Here is a 9,387-nt window from a genome sequence, read left to right as displayed (position 1 = left end):
CCCAGGACCTCGGAAGAATTGGGTCTGCTCAGCCCAGCACGGAGCTCCCGCTCTGGGTTTGCTCCCCGACTCCATGCACTGGGTAGTGGCCGGTGGGCAGGAACACTGTGAACTAGCAAAGGTGTCCTTGGCAGATGGAGGGGACCAGATGGTGCTCCCCAGTCCTCCAGGCATCTCAAGGAGGAAGAGCCTGGCTGTGTGAATGTGTGTGTGTGTGTGTGAGAGAGAGAGAGAGAGGAAGGAAGGGAGCGGGGGAGAGAGAGAGAGAGAGACAGGAGCGGGCAGTATAAGGAAGATATCTATGTATTTTGGTGACACACTTATGCAAATAAAATGCAAATTGACAAACAGATTGGGTCCATGCATTGTGGGACAAGCAGCTGGCGCTTTTTGACTCATGGTCCCTCCGAGGGTGTGGCTGGGAGGGGATGCTGCTTGGAGGCCCCAGATGACTTGGCATTTCTGGCTCTGCCAGGCACTTGCTGTGTGACCTTGGCCAAGTTACTCGGTCTGAGTGCCAGTTTCCTTATCCATCAAAGGGCACAGTAATATCTTCCTCTGCAGGCTTCGTGGAGATTCCCCTGAGATAATACTTGAATCATATTCATAATATTTGACAGGAGTGGGACTTCCCTGGTGTTCCAGTGGTTAAGAATCCGCCTTGCAATGCAGGGGACACAGGTTTGATCCCTGGTTGGGGAACTAAGATCCCATGTGCTCTGGAGCAACTAAGCCCACGAAACCACAAAAAAACGGAGTCCGTGTGCCGCAACACAAGAGCCTGCAGGAGGCAATGAAGGCACTGTGTTCTGAACAAATAAATAAACATTTTTAAAACTATTTGGCAGAAGTACTGGAGTGGGTGTGTGGACGGAGGCATTCTGAGGGACAGCGGTTTGGGCTGGGGAGGTAAAGCCCTAGAGACCTGCTTCTGGGTACACCTGAGATGGTGTCTTTGAGTGAGGTGCTTCCCTTCATCCAGGGGACACGTGAGGGCAAGGTGGTGGTGGTGTTCAGGTCTGGACAGGAGGCGGTGGGGTGGAGGGCTGGCAGACTGGGCCAGAGGAGGAGGACAACAGGCCAGCCCTGTTCCCACCAGCTCCGCGTCTGGACGCCTGGGGCTCCCTCCACAGTTTTGGTCTAACACATTCCGGGATTCCCCTTGGTCCCAGACGCAACCCAGGACAGCCTTTGGGCCATGCCTGTGGGAGCAGAACCTAGCGTGGCTCTCCAGGCCTCTCTCACAGAACTGCCTGGCTTCACCATCCTGTTCAGTGGTCCCTTCTGCTCCCCGGGAAGCCATATGTTGGGAGACCCTTCCTGGGGCCTAGCAGGGTGCTCCCAGGAACAGGATGGCCTGTTCTCACCATCTAATGCCTCACTGTCTTAGGACCTGGCTCCTCAGGTCTGGTCCTAACTGCCTGGCCGCTGTTTGGAGCCCGGAGCCTTCTCTGGTAGGACGCTGCACGACCTGCCTGGGGCTTGGTCCAAGTCCCTGAGCCATCGCCTCAGAAGGAGGGACACGGTGGCCCTGCACGTGCTCCATGTGCTTGGCTGATATAAACAAGAATCCCTACGGTCCCGCAACATTCACAGAGACCTCCATACCCCGAGGTCTGATGTCATGTTAAAGGCAAATGTTGATAATGTTAACCTCATAATAAGGTCAGATTGGTAGTTTTCACTTATCGTGTCTTGATTTTTTTAAAAAAACTCAACATCACAGAAATATTTTTGGCAAGCAATTTGTTACCAGATAGAGGATTCTTCTAAGAAGGCTTTTAGTTCCAAATTTTTTTTTTTATATATATACATACCTAAAAGAATCAATCAAATATAAAGCAGAGTATGTTTCGAAGGATAATGAGCACGATGAACTCTTTGCCTGCCAGTTACTAATGTTACAAAGATGGCATCAAGTCACACACCCAAACCTGTTCTTCTCAACCACCGCTGGGCTGCCGCTCTCTCAACTCTTCCCCCGGGCCTCTCGGACATTCTCCAGAGGCTTCCAACACAGGCTCCTCTGACTCTGCCCACCCCTCAGGGTTGAGCTTTGCCTGCCCTGTTCGTCCTCTTGCTGGGCTGCAGCTCCCCCATCCCCTATGAGCTCCAGACTCATGGCCACTGGCCACCTCGAGGCGCCTGCAGCCTCAGTCTGCCCGCCAAGAGCACTCAGTGCCTCCGCCAAGGCTCTCCTCCTCCTGGCTGCTTACCTTGGCCAGAGGCACCAGGAGCTACCCAGGTGTGTGAACCTGGAAGCTGGGGACTCACCTCTCTCCCTCAGTACCAGCCCCCCCCAACCTGGTCACTGCAGTTTCCCCTCAGTTCTGACTCCCTCCCCTGCGGTCCCTCCTCTCCCTTCCTGCTGTGGCCTCAGCTCAGGGCCTCATTGTCCATTGTCCTTGTAGCTGCAGCTGCCCCGCACCTGGGTGTGTACCAGCACCCAGCCTTCTCACAGCTGTCCTGGCAGGGCTCTGGGTAAGCCCCTGGCTCCTCAACTCAGTGCAGAAGGCCCTCCATGGCCGGATGCTCTGTTTGAAATAAACCCCTCTCTGCATCTTGAATACGGCAGACTAATCTGCGCCACCCAGCCTTTGCTCAAGCCACTTTCTGCCTGGAAGGCCTTTCCTGCAGTCTCTGCCCGGGGAAGCAGACCAGCACTGGTATTTTGAGCCTGAACTCAAACACCATTTCCCCTCTGGAGCCTTTGGCTTTTCTTATCTCCCCCTTCTCTTTGTCAGATCCTTAGTACCTGTGTCGCTTCAGTGGACTAACAACCCTCTCCTCACACCCACACTGGACTGTGGGCTCCTCCAGGTGTGAGGACTATTTCTATTTTTTTTGGACTGTGCTATGCGGCATGTGGGATCTTAGTTCCCCAGCTAGGGATGGAACCCTGCATTGGGAGCATGAAGTCTTAGCCACTGGACCACCAGGGAAGTCCTCTTTTACTTGTTTTTTTCTCTCTAATCCCTAACCCGGTATCAGGTCTGCCAGGGAGGCAGCTGCCGTTCTGGGCTGCCCCACCTCCCTCTGATCACAGATTCTGGCCAATAGGAGTGCCCTGTATTGGTTCAGGGGTGCACCTGATATCAGCCAATCAGAGTCCTCCCTGGGATTTGTCCAAGTGGAGGTAGACAGAAGGACACACGTCCTTGAAGGATACAGATCCCCTGCTGCTGGAAGCTGTTTCCCTTCACACGGAAAAGGCCGGTCTGCGGCAGCAGGAGGAAGTGCTGCCTGGCGGAGACCAGCAGGAGAGGGAGGTGGACAGAGGGCACCGGGCACCTCCCGTCCCCAGTCCTCATCGCTGAAGGCCCTCTGACAGCCTCCTTCAGTTCTGAGACCTGACTTGATGGCCTTCCAGCAAGTCTCTCTTGCTGAAGCTAAGAATTGGGTTTCTGCCCCTTTATGACCAAAAGGTCCTCACTATGTGGGTAGGCTTACTGTTTTGTGAATGAAATTATGGGAACAATCCCAGATCAGTAGATGAACTAGTTCAACAGGATGGCCAGAAGCTGCCTGGCTGTTCCCGATGTCTACCTCTGGTGGCCTGTTCCTCTCCTGACCACCCGAGCCTCCAACTCCACCTCCCGTCTCTTTGCTGACAGCATCGTCAACGTACAGCGGCTCAGCACTTAAAAGTTACAAGTTTCTGGGACTTTCCTGTTGATCCAGTGGTTAAGAATATGTCCTGCAATGCAGGGCATATGGGTTCGATCCCTGGTCAGGGAACTAGGATCCCACATGCTGCGGAGCAGCTAAGCCCATGAGCGCGACTAAGACTGGATGCAGCCAGACAAATAAATATTAAAAAAAGAAAAAAAGTTACAAGCGTCATTCAGAGCGTTTCTCTTGTTAGAGTCTTATTCTACACTGGAGTCGGGGCAGGCTTCTCAACCCCATTTTATGGATGAAGAAACTGAAGACCAGACCGGGAAATAACTGGCCCCTGGATATACAGGAGGGCTGGGGCCAGATCAGGAGCTTGGCTGCCCTAACCACAACGCCCTGCTCTCCCAGACACTTTTCCATCTTCCACTAGAAAAGAAAAAAGCCTGTTCTTGTTCCCAGGGAAGCAGGCGTCCTGTCTTCACTGCAGACAGGATGTGTCGGGGAGGGTCTCCCCAGGCTGGAAGAGCGACTAGGTCCGTGGCACCCCACAATGGGAATTTCAGGCCCCTGACGAAAGACACACCTGTTATAGTAAAATGCATTTCCTCCCTAACGAAACGAAATCTTAACAGTCCATACATGTGTGTATACATCCCTATGTGAAGCCTGCACTGCTATTTAATTTTATTTTGTCGTTGCACAGCGTGGCTTACGGGATCTTAGCTTCCTGACTGAGGGAACCAAGGGGTTGAAGCCAGGCCACAGCTGTGAAAGGGTTGAGTTCTAACTAGTGGACTGCCAGGGAATTCCTGAGTGAGTGCCTCTTGTGCCATCATCAGGTGTGCCCCCTCGAAGGGCACACCCTGCCCTCAGATGGGGCAAGTGGGGGCAACCAGTGACCCTTCATCTCCTGGACCTACAAGGCCTCACACGCTATGTCGCCAACATCAACCCTGCCACAACCCCTGAGGAAAGGTGACTCCTCCTCCCCCTCCCCCGGTCCCAGCTGTGTCCTCAGGACCAGCATCCAGGTCCTGAAATAACATTCAGTTCTTAACTCACAGGGTTAAGTGTTAGGGTCTGCTCTCTACATGCCCAAACACAGGCAATAGAAAGGGACGAGATGTCCTAGTTTGGGCAGGGTTGTCCTCATTTTTGATGGTGGACAAGTGTTCTGTGAACCACATCCTTGTCTATACATAGCTCTGATTTATTGTATTCTAGGCCAAGTGGCTCAGTGGTAAAAAATCTACATGCCAATGTAGAAGACACAGGGTAGATCCCTGGGTCAGGAAGATCCCCTGGAGAAGGGCATGGTAACCCATTCTAGTATTGTTGCCTTGAGAATTCCACGGACAGAGGAGCCTGGTGGGCTACAGTGCATGGGGTCGCAAAGAGTTGGACTTGACTGAGCATGCACACATGCAGCAGCCCAGCAGGCCCTCAGTAGTGTGTGCACAGGAGGAGGCAGCATAACTAACAGCTAGCTCAGGATTCAGGAGTTACACCGCCTGAGGTCCAATCTCCACTCTGTCCCCAACATCTGGGAGAATCTGGCAAGTCATGCAACCCCATTAAGCCTCCATCTCTTTATCTGTAATATGGGATAGTAACTGGGGTTCCTACTTCATAAGATTATCCAGAGGATTAAAGGAGCTAATGTGTGTGCATGCTTGCGTGCTAAGTCGCTTCAGTCATGCCTGACTCTTTGCAACCCCATGTACTGTAGCCCCGCCAAGCTCTTCGGTCCATGGAATCCTCCAGGCAAGAATACTGGAGTGGGTTGCCATTTCCTCTTCCAGGGATCTTCCCAAGGATTGAACCTGCATCTCTTGTGTCTTCTGCACTGGCAGTCAAGTTCTGTACCATTCGTGCCACCTGGGAAGCCCTGAAGTGAAAGTGTCAGTCACTCAGTCATGACTGGTTCTTGGCAAGCCCATGGATGACAGCCCACCAGGCTCCTCTGTCCATGCAATTCCCCTGGCAAGAATACTGGAGTGGGTTGCCGTGCCCTTGTCCAGGGATATTCCCAACCTAAGGACTGAACCTATGTCTCCTGCATCTCCTGCATTGGAGGCAGATTCTTTGCTGTCCGAACCACCAGGAAACACGTGTGAGACATTCTGTATAGTGTTGGGCCCAGAGTCAACACTCAAGGTAAGTGTTAGATATCATGACAAAGATGTTAGATGCTGTACCTATATAAACCTATGAAATCTTCAGACTTATTATTGACAAATATTGTTATTATAACACCATTATCCTCATTTCACAAACAGAAAAACAGAGGCTTAGAGAACTTAAGTAACTTGCTAAGCATCACATAGTAAATGGAGAAGCTAAACTCTGAACCCATGTCTGTCCAAAGCTGTTCCTCACTTCCCTGCACAAAAGCAGAGACAAATCACTTGGGATTGCTTCCTAAATTGCCCAGACTCAGTTGTCATAGCACTTTTCCAGTGGGCTTCCCACTCTCTCCAGTGGGAGGCTGGGGTCACCCTCATCGGTGCTGACCTGAACAGTCCAGGCTCCCTCACTCCCTGTCCCTTGCAGTCTCAGGGTCCTTCTGCAGAACTGATGATCACTTCAGCTTTTGAGGCCCCAAGAGGATCCAAGAGATACCGCAGAGCTGTGCTCTCCTGCCCCGTTGGGCCCTCCATGTTCCTTCCAGACCTAGGGTTCAGTGCTCGAGTCTCCTGCACCTTCCCTCCTCTCAGAAACGTCTCCGACCTCCTCCATTTTTCTCAAGTGCCTAGTTAAATCCAAACGCTTTGGGCAGAGGCTCCACCTGCCTGCCCAAATGGGAAAGTTGAAGATGCTAGGGGAGGGGGAAGTCCTCTCCTTTTTCTGCTCACTACATCCCTGGTCCTCCCCTCTCTTCCTCTGAACTGAACAGAAGTGCCAGGCCTTCCTTAGGTTCTGTGAGGACCTCTGTGGCCTTGGACATCCCTTGTCCGGGGCTGGGCTTTGACATCCCGTATCCCCCAGCTTCTCTGATGGTGCTTCCTGCTTTCTCAGTCAGCTGCTCCTCAGGGCCCTGGCTTTTGTCTACATTTCCCCAATCCCTATCCTGCCTACTGTGTCAGACTCCACCTCAGGCCAAGTCATTTCCATTTGGGAATTCAGAGTTTGTGGAATCACAAAAGAGGGGCAAAAAAGCTTCCCTGACAGAGCTCTGGCCCAGCACCCCTGGTCTTTTGCTGGTGAGACAGTCTGCACACTTATCACACCCCTGGGCCAGGCTTTCCTCCCAACTGCCCACTTAGGTCTGTTGCCTTAAAAAAGAACTCCACCCTCATCCCTACCTTTGATTCAGACACCCGACCGGGGAAGCTCAGCTCCAAATGCCAGCAAGTCCCTCCCTCAACCCGCCTGAGGTGAAGGGGCCCTCCTTCTCCTTGGTGACCAAGGATAACCAGCCTTGTCATGGGAGGGAGGGAGGTGTAGAAGCGTCTAGACCTGCGGGAAGGACTGCAGCCCCAGGAGCTGGGAATAGAGATCTGTCTTTCCAGGAAGGCTGGGGCCCTGGAACTAGGAACTGCTCTTCCCCATGACCAACTCTCACTCCACTTTCCCCTTCTCCATCTCGGGTGACCCTTCCCTGACTCGCAGAGACGGTTTGCAGTGGCTGTAGGGAGGAAGGAGGCACGGCCAACTTCATATGGGGTGGGGGCCTCCCATAGGTACAGGCCGGCCCTTCCTTCTCACGGGAGCCAAGGCCACCTGCAGATTTCGGCCGGGTGGGCGGACTCTGGGGCGTGCTCCCGTGCCCTGTCGGGGGAGTGGGGGCAGAGAGAGCTCAGCCCGCTCAGGTCTCAGGGGCCGGGTGTTCTCTCTCCAGAGGTTGCCTCACCGTTCCCGAGACCTGAGCGCTCGCCTTCCCGCAGGTCCCCACGAACGCCGGTTGTTAGGGACGCCGTGCGTCGCTAGGGGGCGGGCCCTCAAGGGCGGGTGCGCATGCGTTCTCCGGCAAGCTGGATTACTTTGCTCGTTGCTGTGCGAGGGCAGGGCTCCAGGACTTCGGTTGTCGCCGCACACCTTGGCCCAGGATCGATGCAAATACGTGTCCCCATCTAAGGCACTGTGTGGGGCCCAGAGCGGGCAGTGGGAACTCTGACCGCGGGACATGGTTTGTGCGTCCTGTGGACATGTTTAGGAGCAGTGGGTTTCTGCGGGGAAAGGCGGGGAGCTGCGGATGGGGCAGGGCTCCTGGACTGCTAAGGGGCTCTTCCTTCTCCGGGCCTTTTGTGTGGAAACGGAGGTGGGGATGACGAGTGTGAAGACGGTCCAGGAAAAGCGCCAGTGGCCATTCCCTTCCGGAAGAGGACGATGGAAGGGCATGTGCAGTTCTTAGAACTCTCCTGAGGCCTTCGGCTGACCACTGGCTGCAGCATCCCTTTGGAGCCACCCTCGGCCTTTCTCCAGGCTGTCAGCAAGGCTGAGTGGCACCGGGCAGGAAGACCCCAGGCCTCCACAGTCCTAAGCTCGACACCAGGAATGACCAGCTTCTGTGAAACGACCAGCTTTCACAGAAAAGGAAATCATCCTTCAAGAGGGGAAGAGCAACCAAGGGTGGTTGAAGTTTCACTGGAGGCAGAACTTAAATTTTAGTTCTGATGATTACTAGCTGGGTTATCCTGGATAAGTTGCCACCTTAGAAGTTCAGTTAACTCACAAACCCCCCCGCCCCCCCCCCCCACCGCCCCCAGTATCCTCACTGTAGCGACTATGTGTTAAGATACAGGCTTTCAGTCAGTGTACTGAACAGTGGCCCCTGCTACAGTTGCTAAGATCCACAGTTGTGACCTCTTAGGACTGCAAGCAGCCAGAGGCCAGGGGCTCCAGGCCCCTTTCAAGCCCTCATCAGTGATTTACCAACTAATCACCACTGCCTCAAGTAGAATGAGCAATCACGCAAGAAATGCTGTCAGGAAGGCCTGCTCTGTGCTAAAATTTTGACTAAATGGCCCCAGAACTTCGCAGCCAGGGAGGCTCTGACTTGGGGATGGGTCCCCGGAGTTCCCCTTCCTTCATCCAGCAACAGAGATCTTCGAACACAGGTGGAGCTCAGGTGTCTGGCTTGGTCCTGGGTGGATTCACTTTGGGAGGGAAGGACAACTGCCCTCCATTCCACACCTTCCTCCTGCTCTGAGCTGCCAATTTCAGCTTCAGCTCAGGTGCTTTGCAAGTTGTTTTAAAAGAGAAGGCTCGGGACTGCTCTGGTGGTACTGTGGGTGAGAATCCGCCTGCCAATGCATGGGTTGAATCCCTGGTCCAGGAAGACTCTACACGTCACAGAACAACGAAGCCCGTGCGCCACGAGTGGGCCCATGTGCTGCAACACTGAAGCCCTTGTGCCCCAGAGCCCGTGGTCCACAAGAGAAGCCACCGCAACAGACAGCAGCCCCGCTCGCCCCAACTAGAAAGTCTGCAGGCAGCAACGACGACCCAGCACAACCAACAATAAATAAAAAAATTTTTAAAATGTGTTAAAAAAAAAAAAAGAGTAGGCTTGCTTTGGCTCTGCTCCCTTCTGACCCCAAGGCCTGCACCTGTCCCTCAGGCCTCTGCACTGACTCTGCCCTCAGATGTCCATGGGGCTCACATCCTCCCAACCCGTCTGCTCTCTCCATAGACCTCATCCCCATCTGATACCTTCTTCTTTCTCTTCATTGCTGTTTCCCCACGGCAAGAAAGCACAAGAGCAGGAAGTTCTGTTTGTTTCTTGCCATAGTCTCAGCAACTGATCAGTACCTGCTGGGTTATTTG

At 53.6% G+C, this 9,387-nt stretch overlaps 1 protein-coding gene across 1 annotated transcript in view; it reads right to left on the bottom strand.

The window, feature by feature from the left end:
* The window catches only part of TCTE1 (t-complex-associated-testis-expressed 1), a 17,933-nt gene extending 10,412 nt beyond the window's left edge, over positions 1-7,521 (bottom strand). The window contains exon 1 of the mRNA XM_010863091.1: positions 7,472-7,521. The gene's annotated coding sequence lies outside the window, so the exon portion shown is untranslated. The remainder of the gene's footprint in view (positions 1-7,471) is intronic.
* Between the last annotated feature and the right edge of the window lie 1,866 nt (positions 7,522-9,387).

The sequence above is a fragment of the Bison bison genome, unplaced genomic scaffold (assembly GCF_000754665.1).
Source record: "Bison bison bison isolate TAMUID 2011002044 unplaced genomic scaffold, Bison_UMD1.0 scf7180017864487, whole genome shotgun sequence".
In the NCBI taxonomy this organism is placed as follows: Eukaryota; Metazoa; Chordata; class Mammalia; order Artiodactyla; family Bovidae; genus Bison; species Bison bison.
The sequence above is the reverse complement of the archived record's forward strand: the minus strand, read 5'-3'. Positions and strand labels throughout refer to the sequence as shown.